This window comes from Aristolochia californica, unplaced genomic scaffold (genome assembly GCF_029961685.1).
Source record: "Aristolochia californica isolate CCGP_79_NKW_82.1479 unplaced genomic scaffold, dmAriCali1.0.hap1 SCAF_11, whole genome shotgun sequence".
NCBI lineage: Eukaryota > Viridiplantae > Streptophyta > Magnoliopsida > Piperales > Aristolochiaceae > Aristolochia > Aristolochia californica.
The window spans coordinates 24,886,422-24,911,593 of record NW_027181782.1 but is presented as its reverse complement, the minus strand read 5'-3'; the positions used below and the strand labels follow the sequence as shown (position 1 = coordinate 24,911,593).

At 38.3% G+C, this 25,172-nt stretch overlaps 1 non-coding gene and 1 pseudogene across 1 annotated transcript; one reads left to right on the top strand and one right to left on the bottom strand.

Moving 5' to 3' along the window:
* The first annotated feature begins 11,409 nt into the window (after nucleotides 1-11,409).
* LOC137945067 (small nucleolar RNA R71) lies at nucleotides 11,410-11,516 on the top strand. The gene has a single exon (XR_011110887.1). It is a non-coding gene; the product is annotated as a small nucleolar RNA R71 (small nucleolar RNA).
* Nucleotides 11,517-17,347: 5,831 nt separating this feature from the next.
* LOC137943665 (serine carboxypeptidase-like 42) lies at nucleotides 17,348-18,096 on the bottom strand (annotated as a pseudogene).
* Between the last annotated feature and the right edge of the window lie 7,076 nt (nucleotides 18,097-25,172).

Sequence of the window (25,172 nt, the reverse complement as noted above, 5' to 3'; positions counted from 1 at the left end):
GTATTTCTTTCAATCATCTTAAGTCAACCAATGCTTAGTAAAGCACAAACAAGATAAGGATATGATGAAGATCCAATCAAACTAAAACTTCAATTAAGATGGCGCAATTTCTATACTCCAATATTGAAGAATTGATATGGACTAAAGTAGAACTGATATAATCCAATAATCAATTTTGAGAAGTAATTAAAGTAATAATATGTTGTCCCAAAAAAGAGGTAACCTGAGTGAGGTGGTTGCCTTCCTCCCAATCCGAATTTTCAACCCAAGAAGGACCTTAAGCGTCCAAAAAATTCGACCTTTTATTCAAATTGAAACCCCAATCTTGGGAGGCTCATGTTTGACAAAAATATCCATTGTTAAAATTTGAAAAATAATCCACTTAATCAAATTTGAATAGCCTTCTTTCAAATACAAGCCACTTTCAAATAAAGATAATTTCTTATCCACTTAATCAGGCTCCAAATAAACCAAAAATCGTATCTTAAGTCGATTAGATCAATTACTCACTCAATACCAATTCAATTTTTCCTTTTGGTCTTCAAAAACTCAAAAAATCGTGGCTGGTTCTTAATCCAAGCATGGCTTAACTTTTCCTTATGACAGGTGTCATATTTATCACTTAAAAAGACACCTTTCCTTTAGTCATTTCCAAAAAAAATTTAGGCAATGAAATTTCTCATAAACCTTAAAGGCCGGAGAAGGAATTAGCAATTCCAAAAAATCACCAAAAACCAACTGCTATTTGAGCTCGGCAAATCCCTCAAATAATTTCTATATGTTTGGAGAATCATAAACCAACTTGATTTAATCCAAAAAAATCAAGTAAACTACTGGTCTTGAATAATGAGAGATCAAGCTAAGTTTCATGCAACTCCCATATCATTCTTCCATCATATAACCATCGACTTCATAATCAATTAGTCTTCATAATCTTTTAGGCAACCGATCTTTTTGCAATATTTGAGTGTAAGAAAATCAAGGTTGTAATATCCTTTAAACACCAAGTACTAGTTTTTACAACTTCTCATATGAAAGTCATTTGTTTCTTCTCTCCCTCTTGAGAAGCCACCTGGGCCAACACTTTTCTCTCTAATCAGAGAGTTTTGGTCAAACTTAATCACTCCATGATGTACTCATTCAAGGTATGCAATATCTTGCTTCAATGTTTTCTCAAGTTTTGCATTTTTGTTACTTGCTTCTATATCTTTTGCATAGTTAGCTCCAAAAATTTTGGTCACCCAAAAAAGTTATACTTGGTCAAATTGATTAATTTCTACCATTATAGTCTGCCCTAGTTTTAAAAAAAAATGTCACTTTGGAAGTATGAGTGTTGCATAGTCGTCTCCTTTCAATTAAAGTTATTTTCCTCTTGTATTTCTTTAGTTTATCATCACTTTAGAGAAATGCCTAGACCCACTACCATTAGTATAAGAGTGTATCCAACATCCAACTCAAGTCAAGTCTTTTTATCCTCCACCCAAGAGGTGATTTGTGTTTGAGCTACCCTTAAAAAGTGAGTAGTCTCTTTGTTAAACTCTAAATTTAGATTGTTTTCCACCTTTAAAATTGAGCGGAGTGTGTTTTAAACTATGACTATTTTAACTGGTGTATAGATTTTTGTCATACGCTAGGAGTGATTTTCTTCTCCCATATTAATTGTTTTCCAAGATGGGCCTCTATATCCATTTTTTCCCTAACTTGAAGGCATAAGTAGAAGAAGAAGTACAAGAAATAAGTATTTTGTTTCACATGTTGTGGTAACTTTTAGATGATTAAAATATTTAAGAAAGGGGAACACAAAAGATGAAGTTTTTGCATCTATGAAGATTTTTTTTAGAAAAATAAAATTAAAGACCAAGAAGCCTTTTCATTACAAGCTGAAGTTATAAACTCCAACTTGAGGGAGAGTGTTGAAGAGCAGGTATGGAAGAGTCCTACATGACTCTCATGGTAAGAAGTCTCACCGAGCCAAAATTAATATGGTGCCATCTAACAAGAGTTTCATGTAAGGAAGTCTTGCAAAATAGTCTCAGTTAAATGTATTTTAGTGTTGTTAGTCTTCTATTTATGTTCAGTTGTTCAATTGTTCTAGGACTTATCTTTTAGTGTTTAACTTTGGGTGTAAAACAAACTAGGGTAGTTTAATTATAATTGGATTCTACTTATTTTATTTATTATAAATAGAGACTTATGTATTCAAATTACAACAAGTTAGTAAAGTATTTCTCATTTCTAGAAATTCAACAGTAAAAGAAGCGAGTTTTGAATACTCTCTTACATGGGTAACTGAGTTTGGACATTTGACTATTACACTTGAACTCTAGTCTTCTCATTATCTTATTCCTTATGGGTGCTTCTTCAAGAGACTTCTTTCAATCGTGCTTGAGGTTTTTGATAAATTTCATCGAAAAAAATCTTCTCTTTCATATATTCAAATCTACCTTACACTCTTCAATTTACACAATTTATACAACAAATAGAGTACATTGATTACAGGATTCTTTCTTGTAATCTCTCAAAGAATAAATTAGAGGATAAATTAGAGGAAATTCTCTAATTTATTGGGATACAACTCTTGCTAACAGTCCCCCTAAAGTTGGTGCATATATATCTGTGAGGTCCAACTCGTCAAGTGAGTTGTAGAAGTTCTTTCTGCACACCGCTTTTGTATGTCTACCAACTGGTCTTCAGATATAACAAACAGAAATTGGATTATCTTGGCCTGAAGGTTTTTCTTGATGAAGTGTCGTTCTACTTCCTCATGTTTAGTTCGATCATGCTTAACCAAATTATGAGAAATAGCAATAGCTACCTTGTTATCACATAATAAATTCATCTCATGGCTTGGGGCAAAGCCGAATTCGGTTAATAGTCTTCGAAGACAAGGAATCTCACAAAGACCCTTAGCCATCCCACGAAACTCGGCTTCAACACTTGATAATGCTACCACCTTTTGCTTCTTACTTCTCCACATAACTAGGTTCCCTCCAACAAACGTAAAATAGCCTGAGGTGGATCTTCTATCTGAAATATTCCCTGCCCAATCAGCATCTTTATAACCTTCCACCCTTAGGTGGTTATTTCTTGAGAACATAAGTCCTTTCCCAAGTGACAACTTTAGGTACCAAAGAATTTTATTCACAACATTCATGTAATCTTTACTTGGACAGTGCATGAATTGGCTTACTACACTTATTGTATAGGCGATGTCAAGTCGTGTATGGGAGAGATAAATAAGTTTTCCAACCAACCTCTAGTACCTTCCTTTATCTGTTGGCACTTGGTTTGGGTATTCTCCAAGCTTATGATCTAGCAACTTCAATTCCCAAAAAATATTTGAGTCCTCCCAAATTTTTCATCACAAATTTTGTTGCCAGTTGCTCTTGAAGGCTATTTCTTCTGGGTCATCTCCTATAATGATCATATCATCTACATCTACATAAACTATCAAAGTTTTTACCTTACCCTGTTGATGCTTTAAGAATAGTGTATGATCTGAGTTAATTTGTTGAAAGCCATATTTCCTCATTGCCAAGCTCAATCACCCAAACCAAACTCTAGTAGATTGATTCAAGCCATACAATGTTGGTTGTAGCTTGCACACCACCCTTGCTTTCGAATTTGCCATATATCCCGGAGGAACATCTATGTAAATTTCTTCTTTAAGGTCTCCATGGAGAAAAGAATTTTTAACAGCAAGCTTGGGTATGGCCAATTAAGGTTAGCTGCAAGAGATAGAAACATCCTCAAAGTACTTAATTTCGCCACTAGTGAGAATGTCTCTTCATAATCTATGCCATATGTCTGTGTGTATCCTTTTGCTACTAGCCTTTCCTTGTACCGTTCAACTGATCCATCGGATTTGTACTTGATGGAGAATACTCATTTACACCCAACTATTTTTTGACCTTCAGATAATGAAACAAGACACCATGTCTCAATTTTCATTAATGCCTCCATTTCTTCCTTCATAGCTTGAACCCACCTAGGGTCTTTAGAGCTTCATCAACACTTGTAGGAATATGGTGCGAAGAGAGTTCACTTACAAAGTTCTTGAAGGATTGAGATAATTCTTTTGCATATACATAAAAGGCAATCAGATATTTTGATCAGTGTTCCTTCACTTTAGGAGAATATTTGTTCGGTGGTTTGCCCCAATTATGTCTAATCGGTAATGCATAGCCACTGATAAGAGTACCTGCATCATTAGAATTTTGCGGTGTAGTAGCAATATTTACCTCACTGATATTCTCAAGAGATGGGTTGCTAGATACTAAGGAGAGGAGAGGTATTGTAGCTTCAACTTTTGGATATGTTGGCCCTGGATTAGGTTCTGCTACTTCAGCTTTCGGAGATGTCGTTGTATTAGTGTCCTTGAACCACTCAAATGTCAACCAATTCAACTCTTCTTCTCATGTCTCTCCCTGAAGAGAATAATTGGGTGCAACAGGAGAGTAAACAATCAGATTCAAGGAACATGGCATCCATAGTCACATATGTGCACCGAGTAGTTGGATCATAGTATTGATACCGTTTTTGAAGTACTGCATATCCCAAAAAGAGACACTGAATAGCACAAGGATCAAGTTTCATGCGTCGGTTTTTTGGAGATTAAAAAACACAAGTAGCCAAAAATTCAAGGTGGAAGCATGTTACGGCCCCGGATCTCACCCAGCGATTTGTAGGGAAGAAGGAGGAAGAGAAGGAGAAAACCAAGCTCGAAGGGGAACTTGAAACCCTAGGTTCATTGAGGAGAACGCACATCCATAGGTTCATTGAGGAGAATGCACACCCTAGAGCTTGTTGAGGAGAACTCCAAATCCCTGTTTAGGCTAAATCAAAGACTTACCCTTTCTCATTTCCTTTACCCCTTAAGTAGGGTTGATGCCAACCAGAGTTCAAGAGAAGAATTATAATAATGCCCCTATGGCATACTAACTCATCAATTGAAATAAAAATGAAGTAAAAGCAAATTGAAAGAAAAGAAATTAACTGAATAACTCAATGACTCAACCACAGCGCCTCTAAATGACTCGGTCTGCTATTGAGTCCATAACATCACTCCCTCTGGATAAAGAGCTTGTCCTCAAGCTCAAAGGCAGGGTAGGCTTGGCGGAATGTCTCCACATCTTCCCAGGTGGCAGCTGCTTTATCTGTGTCAACCCACTAGACGAGGACTTCCCACCTGTTATGAATTTTTCGGTCTTGAAAAATTGTAGTTGGAGAGAGAATAATGTGCCCCTCTATCTTTGGAGGTAAGAATTGAGGTGGAGGTGGCGTTGTACCCATGAAGGGTATATCTGTAGCTGCTGCTTGTTCTATGTCGGTCCACTGGACTAGAATCTCCTACTAGGAATTCATAAGTCGGGCATGCAATACAGAGGTAGGAAAAAGGTGATGGTCTTCACTTTACAAGTTTTCAGAGGATGATTTGGTCTAAGTGAGCCGTTGTTCCTGTCTCTTTACCGTTTGAAGCTCTTCCTTCATGTCAAAACACACAACAGATTTTGATTAAGAAAACATACTCACTTCATCTCGATAGGCAAGAGAAAACATTGGTACAGAATGAATGCAAGGCATGTTAGTTTCAATCCTGTGAAGAAGGTCTTTGAGTGCAGAAATAGCTTCAGATGCAGGCAGGCCATGCAAATCTAGTTGCCATTGGTCGTGTTTATGTTTCTGAATATATAAATTTTTTGTAGTTGCCTGTCCATTCAACTCCTCTGCAACTAAAAATTCCTCTTAGGCCTTTAGGGAAAATTTTTGAGCAGAAAAGTGATCACCTCTTATACAGACATTATTAGCATCTCGAGAGTGTTGGGTTGCTGACCTCATCATCCTCAGTGCATCATTCCGAGGATTCTCCATTGCTGTCAAAAGCTGCATATTCATGTCTGCAATCTTCCTTGCAACAGTTGTTTCTTCAGCCCGGATTGTAAGTGTTCCCATGTACTTGACACCATCATGCACAAAATTGCTCACTTGAAGATGGAGGGTTAAACTCCTACTTTGCTTAGTTACTATCTCTGAAAGAACACAAGTACCTTCACCAAGAAAATCTTGCGCATCCACCTTAAGTGCTTTGATAGGCATGTCATGAAACTGGGTAGCAACATCATACACCCTACGTACCAGTGGTTGGGCAATTTCAAATTGAGACACAACTCCGATTTTTGAAATCCAAACAAGATTCAACTGATTCCTACTTACTTCTGTCCGCCCAAGTTCTTCTAGTGTACCATCTCTTTTCTTTGCATAAACTACTACCCTAGGATCACTCTGCATATCTTTGGGAAATCCACAAGCAGCTGCAACAGTACTGGTTAAGACTCTGACTAATTCTGTGTATATAAATCCAATTCCTGGGACACAAACAACTCCAAGCCTTGGACCAAGATCAGTTTGCCAATCCATGCAAACCTTGTTGTGAAAATCAAACTCATACTTTTTTATGGTTTTGTAGTGCCATGTCAACATAACTACCATGAGAACAACTACAAAGAAGATAAAAAACTGGTGTGTTGTCGCAGGCACCCAAAAATAAAACCTTTACTCCTAAAAATATATGTAGTAGTGTGAGTTAGGGCTGATCCCACAAAGAGTGATTAGTCTACTTTTATTCTCCGTGAACAAGGATTTCGGGGGGGGGTTGGGTTATTGTCTATAAAGAAAACACTTTTAAAAAAAATAACTTAGAAACAATTCAAATTAAAAGAATCGAAATCAATCAAAAGAACAAACCTTGGTCTAAGTCAATATCCACCATCGAAATTTTACAACTAATCATTGATGCAAGCATATGTCAATTCGCACTTGAATATCACCGTTGGAACTATCCTTCAATCTCTCCTTTCGTAGTTAATTAGAAAACAAGAGATCCAATTACCCCTAACTACTAAAAAACCCATGACAAGCGGTAAAGGTTTAATCTAGCAGCAGCCTTAAGAATTAGAGAGATCGATGAAGCTAAATAACACAAGAACAAGCTACTGCATTTAATTTAATCCAGCATTCTTCTCAAGATCTAATAATTCCTGACGCAGCAAATCATCAAATCTCGATTGCTTCACAGGTTAGAGAGATCAAACAATTACGGATTTGACATCTAACCTAGCAGTAGATTGCAACAAGTAATAAACTAGTAGGCCTCCTAGTGATTAAACGAGACAATCATGAACAAAAATTTCAGAAGAACATTAGATACTCAAAACATAATTTGAATGATGAAAAAAAATCAGATTTCACAGTTGTATTGATACCGAGGCTTCAGATTCCTTTCATCAAGTCTGAAAGTTTAGCCACGCAGGGCCATGAAGAAATCTAAAGGAAAAAACTAGAGAAAAGAAAGAGGAAAAGCTAGAGAAGAGGAAATGAGGTCAGGGGCGCTGAACTCCTTTTCTCCTTTTATTCCCCTTCTTTCTCCCAGTTTAGGGTTTTTCTTTTCGTGCATCTGATCAGGGTCACAGTGCACGTGCCGTGACATCAAACCCGGTTTCAACCCTGATGCAGCCTGTATTGCTCAAAATTCAAAACATAAAAGTTGTGTAATGTTATCTCGGAATTCCATAGCATCTTGAATAATCTCCATCAGAGCTCTTATGAAAGAGTTATGCCTATATTATGTAGCAATGTCGAAATTGTCCAGAATCGCCCAATTAACTTCGTTTTGCACTTAATGCTTCCATTTGCATCCTAAATCAAAATATAAGAATAATGAGTATATTTAGGCACCAAATAATTATAATAGCCTAAGCATTAAGGGATAATAATATGACATTTTTCATTCTCATCAAATTCCCCCACATTTAGCTTTTGCTCGTCCTCAGGCAAAACTCAAATTCACTTTCCCAAAAATACCAAGGTTGTAACAACTAAGCTCTTCAAAACTCATAACATATCATGAAAAAATTCTTAAATAACTTAAAATTAGTTAGTAAGTATTTTCATTCAAAGATGGAGTAAACTAAATAAGTAGACCCTCACAGAAATAAACACTCGACTCTCATGTGTTTGAAGGGTATGTATTTCTCTCAAATTCATTCTGATGAAAATGATCTACCATAGGCTTGCATATCTTCTCATTCTCCAACACTCAGATCACATGCATAACACAAATCATAACGACTTTTCAAGGGTTGTAACAGGGTTTAGGATCAAGGTGGGAAATATTTGGGAATGTAGCTCAAAAGCCATCGAAACTAGTGGAGCAAAAAATGAATCAACTCAAGCTCAAATATATTGGACATGTAAAACCAATCACTCCACTCATCAACTTCTTCAATTTGTATCTATCTCGTATAAATAGACCTCTTTCTTGAAATTTTAGGAGGAATTATGAACACGGACAGTTTGTAACTTTAAAAGCCATTCCCTCATCACTTCTTTTCTTCTTTTCTTTTTCTCTTCACCTTTTTTTTTTTTTACTAACAATGGAACTCGTGAATTTAGGATGAAAACATGTTCCATTTCACCGGTCATAGCCATACAACAAATCTAGACGCACCCACACTTATTTCTTGCACACCCACATGAACCATAATGATGAACAATGCCCACTAGCTCTACGGCTTGGGTAAAGGGTTTTTTTCAGGTTTAAATCTTGTAACGTGGGTTCACAAAAAAAAAAAAACCAATAAATCTCAAAGGGGCTCAACAAACAAAAAAAATTAATTACAAGGTAGGCTATTTGGCTTACGTAGCTTATAACATAGAGGGCCTTAATCATGTTCATGCATGCATGTGTCAATGTGACCTCAAAGACAATCAAGGCAAGTTCTAGAGAAACAAATCCATGGAAGATTATCTCTCATGAAATAAAATAGTGAGACTGATATGGATGTGTCAGTTTAAAGGCTCAAAATCTCACCAACTTTTGGCTACCAAATTTAGTCAATACCATCCTCAAAGAAAATGACTAGACTAATTCATTCTTAATTATAAGATTACTTATTCAATCGTGTTATGAATCTTTCAACAGCCTAATTTAATCTTGCTCATGACATACACAACCAAAAATCATTAAAAACCACAAAAACAAAGAAAAAAAATTCGTAAATTTAAAAAAAAAAAAAAAAAAAAACAGACTTGAAACACAACCTAAATCCCCTCCCCCACACTTAGAACTTACATTGCCCCCAATGTAAGGTGAAATGTAAAGAGAAGGCACAAAAAACCAAAATATAAATGCGAAAATAAAGAGAAAAAATGAACAAACTCCCCTTAGGTTGCCTCCCAAACAATGCCTTTGTTTACTGTCATTGGCTCGACTCAATGCTTCCGTAATTATGAGTCATCCCACACATAGTATTTGGCAACACTCTTGACTTTATCTATTTGAGCCCTAGACAAACCAGGAGGTAACATATTAATAATCAAATAATTTATAATATTCGCATACCAAGGTAATGTCACACTCGCGGCGAGAAATTGCTCATCAGGGAATATTTCCTACCAATGAAGTTCATCCTGCACATGCTTTTCTTCTTGCAATGCACTAAGTTTACTGAAGATAATCACTAATAACATTCCTCCATCTCCAAGGAACACGTACTTGAGGTGACTATGGAGAGGCTTCAAATCTGGAGTGGGAGCTTGCAAAACAGAGGGTAAAGGCGTCTCATTAGAAACTGGTAATGCAATATAAAGAACATTACCTGACTGCTATAACTGTGGAATATCATTCAACGCTGCAACAATTTCATGCAAATCAGAAGTCAAGGCTAACTCCTCATTCTCTTTCTCAAGATGATTAATAATGGAAACTTCCAATTCATTTTTTCTATCAAGTTCAAAAACTTCATGTGCGAAAGAATCAATCAAATCATTAGAATAAATAGGATTATCATTACCAGGATATTTCATGGCATCATAAATGTTAAACTTAACAATTTCACCATCAAATTCCATGGTAAGTGTGCCACTATGAACATCTATCTTAGTCTTGCATGCCTTTAAGAATGGTCTTCCTAACAAAATAGGAGCAATTTGGTCACCATTTTCCATATCAAGCACATAGAAATTAGCAAGGAAAATCAAATCATTAACTTGCACAAGAACATCCTCAACTACACCCTTAGGATAGGCATTAGATCTATCAACCAATTGAATCACAACACCAGTTTTATTCAAAGATCCAAGTTTCAAAGAAGCATATATAGAATATGGCATGACATTAATCGAAACTCCTAAATCTGTCATGGCCTTCTCAAATCTGTTGTTACCTAACGTACAAGGGATAGTAAACATACCTAGATCTTTGCACTTCGTAGGAAATTTTCTTTGAATAACTACAGAAAATTCACCCCTACTACCACCTTCTCACATCCTTTAAGTTTCTATTTTCTCTTAATTGTGTATAGTTCTTTCGGGAATTTAGGATAACGAGGCACTTGTTTAATGGCATATAAAAATGGAATAGTTACCTCACATCTACGGAAACTCTCATATAAATCTTTATTTTGCTCATATTTTCTAGAATCTGCCAAAGCTTGAGGAAAAGGAGGAATTGGTTTATAATCAAAAAGAGGTGGAAAATTACGCTTAGGTACATCATCATCATCTGAAACGTTCCTGTCAGCAATGACGTTTTCCTCCTTTTCTTGCTTTGACGATGCAGGGGATGCCTTTACTGGAATCTCAACTTCTTTACCACTTCTCAAAAATATTGCACTTGCATTTTCTCTTGGATTTAATACCGTTTGAGACCGTAATTTCCCCGAAATTTGTGCCTCTAGCCGACTAATTGTGGCTGCCATCTGACCCATCTGATTGTCCAAACTTTGAATATTGGCCGTTGTCTCCTATTGAAATTGCAAATTATTAGTGGCAAGAGATTTAACAATATCTTCTAAAGACATACCAGAATTGGAAGTTTGGCCCGGTTGTTGTCTACAGGGATATGGCTGCCTATATTGCTAGTAACTTGGGTGATTTTGAGTCACGGGCAGATTAACTTGTGGATTCTCATAGCTAAGGTTCGGATAATCCCTCCATCCCATGTTATACGTGTTCGAATAGGGATCATACTTCCTTTGCAGTTGTCCAGGAAAACCACCCGCCACATTCACTTGCTCAGTGGGCTCCTCTTAAAGAGTTGGATGCCCTACTACTGAACAAATCTCACAAGCCTTCGATGTTTGCGTATTACCTACAACCATTTGATTAACAAGAGAAGTTAGATTCGTAATTTGTTGTTCAAGGGAGGAAATATTTACCTCATTAACATTCTTAGATGGAAGGTCAAGCCTAGTGCCAAATTGTTGAGAATTGGCCGCCATATTTGAAATCAAGTTTCTCGCAGCCTCGGGAGTTTTATCCACCAAAGCTCCTCCACTAGCAGCATCAATCATGCTCCTATCAGTGGAAAGAAAGCCCTCGTAGAAATACTGGATAAGAAGTTGCTCACTAATCTGATGATGGGGACAACTTGCACATAATTTCTTGAAACGTTCCCAATATTCATGTAGGGACTCTCCATTATGCTGCCTTACACCACAAATTTATTTTTGAATGTTGGCCGCCCTTGAAGCTGGGAAATATTTCTCCAAAAATAATCTTTTCATCTCATTCCATGTGGTAATACTCCTAGAGGGTAGATAATAGAGCCAATCCTTAGTCGAATCCTTCAAAGAAAATGGAAAAGCTCATAATTTAATTTGCTCTTTAGTCACCCCCGTGGGTTTCATACTAATGCATACCACATGAAACTCCTTTAGATGCTTGTGAGGATCTTCACCTGCAAGACCATGAAAACTGGGCAAGAGAAGTGGTAGTCCATATTTTAATTCAAATGTAGTAGTAGCATCTAAAGTAGGGAACGTTATGCATAAGGATTGTTGATTCAAATCAGAGGTTGCAAGCTCTTTTAAAGTTCGATTTCCAGCCATAACTTCCTCCTCCTCTAAATCAGATTCACTATCAAATGGGGAATCAAGAGCTAGATTGTTCTCTTCAGAATTCCTTTGAGCGCAAAGTTCTCTCTATTTCTGGATTGTACTACAAATCACCTTGATTAGAAAATCGAGTTACAATCATAAACAATCAACGGAACTCTAATAAAACATAAAAAAACAAATCAGAAATTTTTATTTATTTATTTTTTCAAGAACAAAATAAGGATCACAAGAAACACAAAAAAAAAATCAACTAGAATCACTCCCCAACAACGGCTCCAAAATTTGGTGTGCTATCACAGGCAACCAAAAATAAAACCTATACTCCTAAAACTATATGTAGTAGTGCGAGTAAGGGTCGATCCCACGAAGAGTGATTAGTCTATTTTTATGCTCCGTGAACAAGGACAGGGGGGGGGGGGCGCTTAGGCACTGTGATCACCGTATCCGTTTGAAAACGGAAACCGAGCCGGTAGTGGTACATCCGTATCGTTACCCTCACTTACAGAAGGATGAGATTGAAAGGCAGTGCCAGCAGATGTTAGCACAGGGTATTATTCAGCCCAGCAGGTCTCCTTTTTCTTCACCGGTAATACTAGTCCACAAGCATGATAAGTCATGGAGGTTCTGTGTGGATGACCGACAACTCAATGCCCATACAATTAAAGATAAATTTCCTATTCCAGTGGTGGACGAACTGTTAGATGAGCTACATGGAGCTACTATATTTACTAAACTCGATTTAAAATCTGGCAATCATCAAATCCGAGTTCATCCATCAGATGTGGAGAAAACAGCGTTCCAGACGCATCACGGCCATTTTGAATTCCTCGTAATGCCATTTGGTCTATCAAATGCGCCTTCCACCTTCCAGGCCCTCATGAATGAGGTATTTTCCCCTCTCTTGCGAAAATATGTATTGGTCTTTTTCGACGATATTTTGGTCTATAGCAACAGCTGGGAAGAACATCTTTGGCACCTTCACCAGGTATTTTCTCTTATACGTTCACATCATTTGGTTTTAAATCGGTCAAAATGTTCTATAGGTACATCAGAAGTGGCATATTTGGGTCACATTATTTCAGCATCAGGGGTGAAGGTAGACTAGAGTAAGATACAAGCGGTCACATATTGGCCTATCCCTACATCTATTACAGCCTTAAGAGGATTTTTGGGCCTAGCTGGATATTATAGAAAATTTATTCGTAGATATGGCCAGCTTGCAGCTCCGCTCAACAATCTCCTCAAGAAAAATGCTTTTACCTGGTCAGAGACAGCAGCTCATTCCTTTTAGCAATTGAAAGACGCCTTATCATCAGCCCCAGTTTTGTAGCTCCCCAACTTTGAGGAGTCCTTTGTAGTGGAATGTGATGCTTCAGGGGGCGGTATTGGCGCAGTGTTACACCAACAGGGCCACCCGATTGCTTATTTTAGCCGTCAACCGGGCCAACATCACCACAAGTTGGCAGCTTATGAGAGGGAATTGATTGGATTGGCGAAAGCTATACAGCATTGGCGCCCTTATCTTTGGGGACATTGTTTTTTGATTCGCACTGATCATTGCAGCCTCAAGTATCTTCTTGAGCAGCGTCTCACTACTTCACCACAACAGCATTGGTTAAGTAAGCTTATGGGGTTTGACTTTTCTGTCGAGTATAAACCGGGAAGTTTGAATGTAGGGGCTGATGCCTTATCTCACCGGGACGTTCCAGAGCCGCAATTAAACACCATTAGTCAGCCCAGAGCTCTCTTGTTGGATTCTATACAGGAAGAGGCACAACAGTACCCAGATATTATCTCCTTATGCAAGGATATCCAGCAGGGCATAGCGGCACCACATTGGACGGTTCAGGACAATCTCGTCCTCTACAAAAACAGAATTTTTCTACACCACACATCCCCTCTGATTAACAGCATTTTGGCCTCCTTCCATGATAGTACACATGAGGGCCGACAGAAAACATATTTTCGAATCAGTAGGGAATTTTATTGGAGGGGCATGAAGCATAGTATAGCTGATTATGTGGCGGCTTATCAGACTTATCAATGGAATAAAGCTGAAACATTAAGTCCAGCGGGGTTGCTCCAACCACTTCAGCTTCCGTCACAGGTCTGGTCTGATATTTCTATGGACTTCATAGATGGACTTCCCTCTTCGTCAAGTAAATCTATTATCCTGGTAGTGGTGGATCGTTTCTCTAAATATGGGCATTTCATTCCTCTGGCACATCCTTACACTGCAACGCAGGTAGCTCAACTTTTTATGGATAACATTGTACGATTACATGGGATGCCTAATTCAATTACCAGTGATAGGGATGCAATCTTTACAAGTACCTTCTGGAAAGAACTCTTCAAGTTACAAGGCACAACGTTAGCCTTTTCTTCAGCCTACCATCCACAGACTGATGGTCAAACAAAGGTCGTCAACAGAACCATTGAAATGTATCTCCACTGTTTTGTGGGGGACTCACCTAAGAGGTGGGTTAAGTGGCTCGCCTGGGCTGAGTTTTGTTACAACACCTCCTACCATAGTGCTCTCGGCACAACCCCATTCAAGGTGGTATATGGTAGAGAACCTCCCCGTCTTTTAGCCTATGAACCAGGGGCCTCTAAAGTCACAACTTTGGACCAAGCTTTGGCTAAAAGAGACACATTCATCACAGAGGTGCGCACTCATCTACAGAAGGCACAAAATTCTATGAAACAATATTATGACAAGAAGCACCAGGAAGTCTTCTTTTCTCCTGGAGATTATGTTTGGTTGCGTCTCCAACACTACAGGCAGTTGTCTTTGACAGCCTCCAAACTTCACAAGCTCTCTCCAAAATATTATGGTCCCTTTTAGGTGATGGACCGCATTGGGACAGTGGCCTACAGATTGCAGCTTCCGCCAGAGGCCAGAATTCACAACGTCTTTCATGTCTCACAATTAAAGGCCTTCCACGGTGATTCGCCCTTGCTGCACACCCTGCTGCCACCACTCCATGAGGGTCGTGTACTTTCTACCCCGGCACAGGTATTACAAACTCGTCGTATTCAGGGTGATTGGGAGATCTTAGTGCAATGGGCTGATGCTGACCCCAGTGACACGACATGGGAGCCATTAGCGGCGTTTCGCACCCTCTACCCATACTTTGAGCTTGAGAACAAGCTCTTTCTCCAAGGGGGGAGGGGGGTGATGTTATGGACTCCATAGCATCACGAGTTATCCATAGGCATAGGAATTAAATTATGTCAATTTACTTTTCATGTAATTTCAATTCGGTTTGGTTTACTTTATTTGGTTTGGTTTAATTTGGGTTGGTTTAGTGTAATGTGGTGTGAACCACTTGACCTAATGGGTCATCTTTCGTCCTCAACCCTATTTAGGGGGACATGAAGGAAAAGAGAGGCAAGTATTGAGAAAATTATATTTTACAGGTCTGATTCTCCCACAGAGGTCAAGGTCGGATTCTCCCTTTGAGGTCCAAGGTTGAGCTTCCTCCAAAGCTCCTTCATTCTAAATTGAGTTCCACCATTACTCGTTCAAGAAACAAGGTTTCTCTTCCAACGTCAAGATCAACCATGGAAGGAAGAGAGGAAAGAAGGGTGACTCGATCCATGGCAAGGGAAGAACCTAACAGGGCGATTATGTATAACGAAAACGCTTTTAAAAAAATAACTTAGAAAGAATTCAAATTAAAAGAATCGAAATCAATCAAAAGAACAAACCTTGGTCTAAGTCAACATCCACCATCGGAATTTCACAGCTGATCATTGATGCAAGCATAGGTCAATTCGTACTTGAATATTCACCGTTGGAAATATCTTCCTATCTCTCCTCTCATAATTAATTAAAAAACTAGCGATAACCCTAACTACTAAACAACCCAAGACAAACGCTAAAGGTTTAATCTAGCAGCAACTTTAAGAATAGAGAGATCGATGAAGCTAAACAACATAAGCACAAGCTGCTGCATTTAATTTAGTCCAGTGTTCTTCTCAAGATCTAATAATTCCTAACGCAGCAAATCATCAAATCTCTATTGCTTCACAGGTTAGATAGAACAAACAATTACAGATTTGACATCTAACCTAGCAGTAGATTGCATCGAGTAATAAACTAGTAGGCCTCCTTGGGATTAAACGAGACAATCATGAACAAAAATTAAAGAAGAACATCAGATACTCAAAACATAAATTTAATTATGAAAACAAATCAGATCTCACAGTTGTATTGATACCGAGGCTTCAGATTCCTTTGACCAAGTCTGAAAGTTTAGCCACGCATGGCCATGAAGAAATATGAAGGAATAAACTAGAGAAAAGAGAGAGGAAAATCTGGAGAAGATAAAATGAGGTCAGGGGTGCCGAACTCCTTTTCTCCTTTTATTACCCTTCTTTCTCCCGGTTTAGGGTTTTTCTTTTCGTGCATCTGGTCTGGGTCATAGTGCAAGTGCCACGACTTCAAGCCCGGTTTCGTCCTGGATGAAGCCCGTATTGCTCAAAATTCAAAACATAAAAGTTGTATAACGTTTTCTTTCAATTCCATAGCATCTTGAATCATCTCCATCAGAGCTCTAATGAGAGAGTTATTCCCAGATTACGTAGCAATGTTGAAACTGTCCAAAATAGCCCAATTAACTTCGTTTTGCACTTAACACTTCCATTTACATCCTAAATCAAAATATAAGAATAATGAGTATATTTAGGCACCAAATAATTATAAAATCCTAATCATTAAGCGATAATAATATGACATTTTGCATTATCAAACCCAAATAATTATAAAAGCCTAAGCATTAAGGGATAATAATATGACATTTAGGATCCATAGTGCCATGTCAACAAAACTACCATGAGAACAGCCACAAAGAAGATGAAAAACCTTATACTTTCATGAAGATTTAGCATACAAGCTGAAATCTTCATAGCTTCTACGGCTCCAAAAAAAATCAAAAACAAGGCACAGTTCAGTATATTCTTCTCCCAATGTAGAAAATGATGAGTGACACGATCCAAGTTATTGCAAGCATCCCAGTGATTATGGCAAGACTTGTTGCATTTCCAATGTGTCCAATATCTCTTAAACTAATAGTGATGGAAAGGCAGACGAGTAGTAAGACTTGTCCATGTATCTTATCTAAAGTGTGAACTACTTTGACTCTAGAAAAACACCTGAGTACCAGGCACTGAAGTGTGAAGGTACACCGATAATTATGTGCACCAAGCTCCACTGTTCCATGGTTATTGCGTCCAGTAAGTATAGCTCCTAACATGGAGGTAGTTGGCTCTACTGGCATTGTCTCAATAAACTTAAGCACCTCATGTAACTAACATGATCGATTGATAACATCAACCATGCAAGCATAGTGTTCAGTCCTTGGAGCCAGTCCATGTTCATCAAGGGACTTGAAGAAGTGCCAAGCATCCTGGACTAAACCATCATGAGCTCAAGCACTAAAACACAACTACAAGACGTTGTGGACAACAGAATCTTGATCTCCACTGAAACCCATAACTGGTATATCCTGTTAAGTAATGGCCTTAAGAAATGGAAGGATGTTGATGTTACCATCTATATCATTGTAGTTCAAAACACCGTTGCACATTGACCAAATATATGGTAAGTTTGTCCTGTTTGCATGTAGTGCTTTTTGAACCTTAGGAAGATTGAGGTAGAAACTTCTTTCATAAGTCATGCACACATCAACACCCACACCTTTCTAGGTTGCATTTTTTTTAATCTCAGCTCTTGATCCACAATTGATGGGTAGCAAACATCAAGTTTGATATCATATGGGTTTATGTACTCACCAACCACCTTATTTGCCTCAGCAATTGCATTGTTGCACTTAGTGGTTACATTATGAGCATTGTTGAAGACATACTCAGCAAAATCGCATTCATTCATTATGACAAGGCAAATCTCGTTCGAAATCATTCCATGTGACCAAAAGTATTCATAAGTTGTGGGAATATCTCTGTCAAGCTTGAGAAATGGGTTTCCAATAGCTACTCCCTTAATGTTGAACTTGAAGCCAGTTGAATATTTATTGTGGTTCAGCAAAACTACAGCCAACTGGGGTATATAATGACCTGCATAGCTTTCTCTTGTTAGAAACAGGTATGTGGATTTGAACTCGGGAAATTTTTCATACCATCTCATCATAACAACAAATAACAAAGAGTTCCAAGTGACAATACTCCTATCTGGCATTCTCTCAAACAGCCTAGGGCTATGTCAACCTTACCACAACCCACATACCATCGAATTAAATTGTTCCCTTCACTTTCATATATCCCAAACCCAAATTTCTCCAGAAGGCCATTAATTTGTTCCCCTTCTTTGAGTGCCTGAACTCTAGTGCAGGATTTCAATGCACAGGGAAAAGTGTACTTGTCGGGTTTGGCAAAATCCACTGTTCCAGAAGTTCCATCTTCCGCCAAGGCAACAATTTCCACTTAGAAATCGAAGTCTCTGGCTTTTTTTGCCTTCCTGTTCAAATAAATTGCTAACGGCAAAAAAGTGAATTTGTTGGGTAGAAAACGTTTATGCCACATAGCGAAGTAGAACCTGACCTTTTTCCGATGGTGAACAACAGCAAGTTGTGGCCAAAATTTAGCATGGGGTTTCTCTGCTCGGAAATTTCCAATCTCAATTTCTGGGAGAAGGGTAGGTTGCCGTGAAAAAAGGAGATTGATGGGCATATCGACTACCTGGCGCTCGTCAATGACTTGTGAACCAAAATCAGGCTGTTTCGAAGAGCTCTTTGCACAATAACCCTCCAACTTCGTATTTCTAGGCTCCACGACTTCGGATTTCCAGGCTTTGGACTTCAGCTCTGGATTTCCCTCTGTGGTCTTTTCAAGATGCGTCGTGATTGCAGCCCATCTCTCAGACATGTCAATGGAAGACTGACACATCTCATGTACTATTTTGCACATATCCTGACTCATCTGACGTATTGTTTTGTGCATATCTTGGAGTATGAGAAGTATTTCCTCTAGGATTGAAGAATTGCTCATTGTGTTCCTGCTCTGATACCAAGTTGTTATGGTCCTTCGCAGGGAAGGAGGAGGAGGAGAAAACCAAGCTCGAAGGGGAACTTGAAACGCTAGGTTCATTGAGGAGAATGCAGACCCTAGAGCTCATTGAGGAGAACTCCAAATCCCTATTTAGGCTAAAACAAGACTTACCCTTTCTCATTTCCTTTCCCCCTTAAGTAGGGTTGATGCCAACAAGAGTTTAAGAGAAGAATTACAATAATACCCATGTGGCATACTAACTAGTCAATTGAAATAAAAATGAAGTAAAAGCAAATTGAAAGAAAAGCAATTAATTGAATAATTCAATGACTCAGCCATGACGCCTCTGAATGACTTAGCCTACTATTGAGTCCATAACAAAGCATCAGGATAGTAGGTAATGAAACATAGGTTGACAAGACCAATAGTGGAGTATTGAACTCAAGCACTTTGGAGGGCATGCAGTTAATAAGATAGATTGTCGTAGCAATAGTATCAGTCCAATGGTGTCTAGGCACATGAGTTCAGGGTACAAGAGCTTGAGCCGTTTCAAGGATATGGCAATTTTTCTACTCCGTAATACCATTTTGCTGAGGAGTTTGGGGGGATGAGGTTTCATGAATTAGTCCATGATGTTGGAAATAATCATGGAATTGTTGATTTACATATTCTCCACCATTATCAGATCGAAAAATTTGAATCCTAGCGGAGAACTGAGTTTGGATCATTTTATGAAAAAATTGAAAAATTTGGAAGACCTCATCTTTATTTTTCAAAAAATAAACCCAATTCATTCGAGTCCAATTATCAACAAATATCACAAACCAGCAAAACCCAGATAGAGTATATTTAGGGGAAGGACCTCACACATCAAAGTGAATCAAAGCAAAAGGGAGCTCACTCTTATTCAAACTTAAAGGATAATGGAATCGATGACTTTTAGCTAGAATGTAAGTTTTAAAGTTAATTTCCAGACTTGACAAATCCAAAAATAAATCAGGAAACACATGTTTCAGATGACCAAACGAAGGATGACCTAACCGACGATGTCACAGCCAAATCTATTCCACTTTGAGATCACTCAAGTGGTGCATGTGATATGTTCGGCCCATACTAAATTTTCCATGTAATAGAGCCCTCCTCTCTTAGTACCACGCCTACTGATCTCCTTGGTGAGAACATCCTAAATAAGACAAAATTTAGGATACATTAGCACAACACAATTCAATTCTTTGGTAACTTGACTTTCGGATAATAACTTGTGAGAAAGAGTAGGCACAAGTAATGTATTTGATAGTGGTAGGGGTGGCGACAACATCACCGTTCATGCTCCTATTACCAAAGAAATAATCCATTAGCATTGACAATGCTAGTTCGTTGAGGAGGAGAGGTCTGATAAAAATCATTCGCATCAAATGTCATATGGTCCGTTGCTCTAGAATCAAGTATTCACATGTTGCTATTAGCCTCTCCAGTAGATTTGAGGAAAGCATTACCTAGGTCCTCATCTATCTGAGGAATATCACTATTCAAATACCTCAGCTTATCTTTGCCTGAGATACACATCTCGACAACCTGGGATAGGCCTGAGTTTGGTCAGACTCAAGTCCGGTCCGAATCTGGTCCGGGTCAAGTTTGGTCTGATCTGGTCTAGTCCAACTCGAGTCTTATCTGGTCTGGTCTGGTCCGATGCGGGCCATTGGGTTGATTCAGCCTCGAGTCTGGTTCATCCGGTCTGGTCGGGTTCGGTCCAAGCCTCGTCGCTCTTTCCAATTAAATCCGCATAAGTTAGAAAGCGAATTTAATTGAAAGGTCATCATCTTCCCCAACGATGGCCTCTGAACATCGCCGGATGGGAGTTTCCCTGTGCAAGAGCTCCCAGTTCCACACGTCAGAGGTTCGGCCAGAGTCGGTGGTCGTCGTGACCGTCGCTTTGTTTTCTACCGTTTGCGGACAGGATGACTTCCCACACGGGGAGTTTCCGATTTGGGTGGGGTCCACAACCGAGGAGAACAGTCCTCCCTTCGTCACAATACTAGAGCCCACCAGCATCATCGCCAAAAGAGCTCACCCGCTCTCATACCATGATAAATTTCACTGGAAAAAATCTTCTCTTTCATATATACAAATCTACCTTACACTCTTCAATTTACACAATTTATACAACAAAAATAATACATAGATTATAGGATTCTTTGCTGTAATCTCTCAAAGGATAAATCAAAGGAAATTCTCCTATGATTTCCCTCAAATGACAAATCAGAGAAATCCTTTGATTTGTCGGGATACAACTCTTGCTAACAGTTTTGAGTTAGGCTTGATCGTTTTGAAGTTTTAGACCTTGAGATGCATTTACTCTTGAAGGTGAAGTATATGAAATACTTAGATTTTCAAGTTATTAGATCAATTAAGTTTTGTTATCATCAAAAACAACATGGGAATCAACCTACGGTTAATAATCTCCCTTTTTTTATGATAATAAAACCTAACTTGGAAAAAATAGAAATATAGACTTCCCTAAGGTTGGAGTTAAAGTAATTTGTTCAAATTCAGCTTAAGCTCCCTATAATATTTGCAAAGTTTAATTAGATCCTTTTAAGCATAAATTTTGTAGAATTTTCAGTGCCTAGGTCTTTTGATCCAAGTTCCCATTGTTTCTCCCACTTTTGTTATACACAAAAAGATAATGAATTAAACATGCAAGACATAACAAAAAGTGGCTCAGTGGGTGCATCATATAAGATGTTCAATTCTTTACAAAATTTGTGTACAATGCTTCAAAATAAATAAATACATGTATAGCATCAAGAGAGATTACACAGGGAGTCACAAAAAAAAAATGATAGATGCATGTATCCTAAGATGACTAAGCTGGAGGCGAGAGGCGGCTGAGGATGGTCGCTATGAGGTGCTCAATCCTCTACTACCCAGCCTTCAATTGATCCTATGTTGCAAGGATTGTCGCCTAAGTCACCACTACATCATCAATAGCTTGCTCTAGTGTTTTAAGACGATCAGTGGAGGATGAGCTTCCCTCTTCCGTGTGGCGCCTCTTCGTGGATTCAAATTGTTCCACATCAAGCTCAGGACTATGCTCATCTTCTGAAGCTATAGGTTGTAGGGTGGACTCCTTTAGGATCTTCTCTTTCTAAATCTATGGTCCTTGTCACTTGGTGAATCCAAATTTTCCCACTTGTGTCTCCCCTATGGATATCATCTTCATGATGTCCACTGACACCTTGTCCAAGAGGTCAACTCCTGATCAAATCAAGATGGTCGTGATCTCTTGAACAAATGGAAACTTTTCCACTCATGTGCTCATGGCTATATCCACCATCCGGCTCGCCATGATGTAGCCGAAGTCAATTTGAACCTTTTTGAAGATGGCCATCATCCAAAATATATCAACCGTAGTCAGGCGGGAGTAGGTACCCTTCCTCGGGTTGAGGACGCAGGCCATAATTTTCATGATTACTCTTTGTGTCACTGTGAGGTCTTTAATCTTGACCTCATAAGACCTTCCAGCCGTCTGTCCAAAGACAAAAAGGATGACATTCTAAATGTTTTGGGGCATGTCTAGGTGAAGGTCAGTAGTCCAGTTGTCCTTCACATAACAGGTCATGCCCATGAAGGAAGTACCTAGAAAATAATTCAAGCCCGTAGACTAAATGATAATAGTGGAAAGGTGAGTTTGAGGTTACATGGCCCAATCTCCTCTACCTTCAAGTTGTTGTAAAACACCTTTACAAGGAGAGGATACACATGTGCCTCTCTTTGGAATAGGCATTTGTAAGAACCAAGAAGGTCTGAGAAGCCCTCAATCTGTTATGGTCCTGGGTTAAGTACCTATGTCTTCCGCTCCTAATAGGCCGGTCTTTTAGGTAGTATTGGCTAGGTGCTTAACATTTGGTATCAGAAAAAGAAACTTCGACTTTTTGTCGGTTCCACTATATATTTTGGGGCAAAGACCAAATAATATCTGTTTTGTTGTTGCCTAGTCTAGAAATACTCTTTCTAGTTTGGCATTTCTTCTCAAGTGCCATTTTCCTTTACCAGTGTCTTCTTCTCGGTTGTTACTTTCATTCTCACCATGTTGGAGGTTCGATTTTGAGTGGTTTTACCGAAAAACAACGGTTTTAACCTCGGATTGGAAGGGGAAAACACTCAAATACAGAAGGAGGATGAAGATTTAGAGCTTTGGAGCTTTGGAAAATTTGGTGGAAATGATTTGGAATGACGAGTCACCTTAAAAACCCAATTTGGCTCTTCATATTCTCTATTCACGCTATGAATGATCAATCAATCTATTTCAATTGATCAATCAATTTCTTAAGTTGATCGATCAGTCAATAGGTATTGATCTATCAATGACCTATTTAGAGTGATAGAAATATAATCTTTTGATTTCCCCTTCACTCTTTTGGCACTACAAGATGTGATGTGTTCATTAAGCTCAAGGTGGGTTACTCATGCCTAGTTCTCCTCGAAGCTTAGAGAAATTATCAAATCCTAATGCCTTTGTAAAGATGTCCACTAATTGATTTTTGGTGGGGATAAAATTAATCTTAATAACCTTGGTTTGAACCAGCTCTCTGATAAAGTGTTTTCTAATTTCTCGATATTTTGATCGAGAGTGGTGAACCTGGTTCGTACTTAGACTTATGGCATTCATGTTGTCACAATTGACTAAATTTTCTTTTTGTTCTAAGAAGAAGTCACCTAGTTGTTGCTTCATCCAAAGAAGTTGAGCACAACAACTTCCACACGCTATGTATTCAACTTCAATAGTGGATAGTGCAACTGAATGTTGTTTCTTGGAAAACCAAGAGACAAACATATTTCCAAGTAATTGGCAGCTACCACTAGTACTCTTTCTGTCAATTTTGCAATTGGCAAATCAACATCTGAGTAACCGACTAGATCAATGGCTGAAGAGCTTGAGTACCAAAGACCTAAGTTGGGTGTCCCAAGTAGATAACTTGAAATTCTTTTAACTGACACTAAGTGAGACTCTCTAGGATCAGATTGAAATTAACACATAGGCATACCAAGAACATTATATCCAGTCTACTGGCTAGTCTACTGGCTGAAATTAATGGTAGGGATCCTATCATAGTTCTATAGAGTTTTTGATCTATGGTCGTACCGGAGTTGTCTTAGTCAAGTTTCAAGGATGAACTCATGGGTGTGCTAATTGACTTAAGATTTTTTTATGTTGAATCTCTTAAGCAATCCCTTATTGTATTTGGATTGATTTATGAATGTGTCACTTTCTATTTGTGTTACTTGAAGTCCAAGGAAGAATGTGAGTTCACCCATAAACTCATTTTGAACTCATTCTTCATTACACTAGCAAATTTTTGACATTGAGAGGGGTTTGTAGAACCCAATATGATATCATTCACATAAATTTGAACGATAATCAAATTGTGATCATGGTTCTTAGTAAATAGTGTCTTGTCTACGCTTCCTCTCTTATAGCCATCATTTTCTAAGAATTTTCCTAATAGTTTATATCACGCTCTAGGAGCTTGTTTTAACCCATATAAAGATTTATGTAATTTGTATACATGATCAAGTTTGCTTAAATCTTCAAAACCTATACTTCTTCTTGAATGTACCCATTTAAAAAGACACTCTTTACATCCATTTGGTACAATTTGAACTTTATGTGACAAGCACAGGCTAGGTGTATTCGAATTGCCTCTATTCTTGCCACGGGTGCGTAGGTTTCTTCGAAATCAATACCTTCTTCTTGGATATATCCTTTGGCAACTAACCTAGCTTTGTTTCTCATTATTTGACTTTCTTCATTGGCTTTGTTCCTAAAGACCCACTTTGTTCCTATGACTTGTTGATTTCTGGGTGTATGTACAAGAGTCCAAACTTTGGTTCTTTCAAATTAATTCAATTCTTCTTACATTTTCATGATCCAAAAATCATCATTTTCAGCCTCGGCAAAGTTTTTGGGCTCTATTTGAGAAACAAAGGTACTATTTGCCATAATCTCATGAGTTGCTCTTCTAGTTGCAATTTTGCCTTGAGGATCACCAATGATTTATTCTAGAGGATAACTAGCCATGAACTTGTAGTTTATTGGCTCCATATGCGATTCTTTATAATTTCTAAATCCCTTTGTATAGTCTATATCATGTTTAAAATTCAAATTAGTACACTAACATATAGCATGATCGATCAACATGTATATCTAAAATACAACCTAGCAGAATTTATAAAGTATGATCAATCATATGTATAGGCATGATC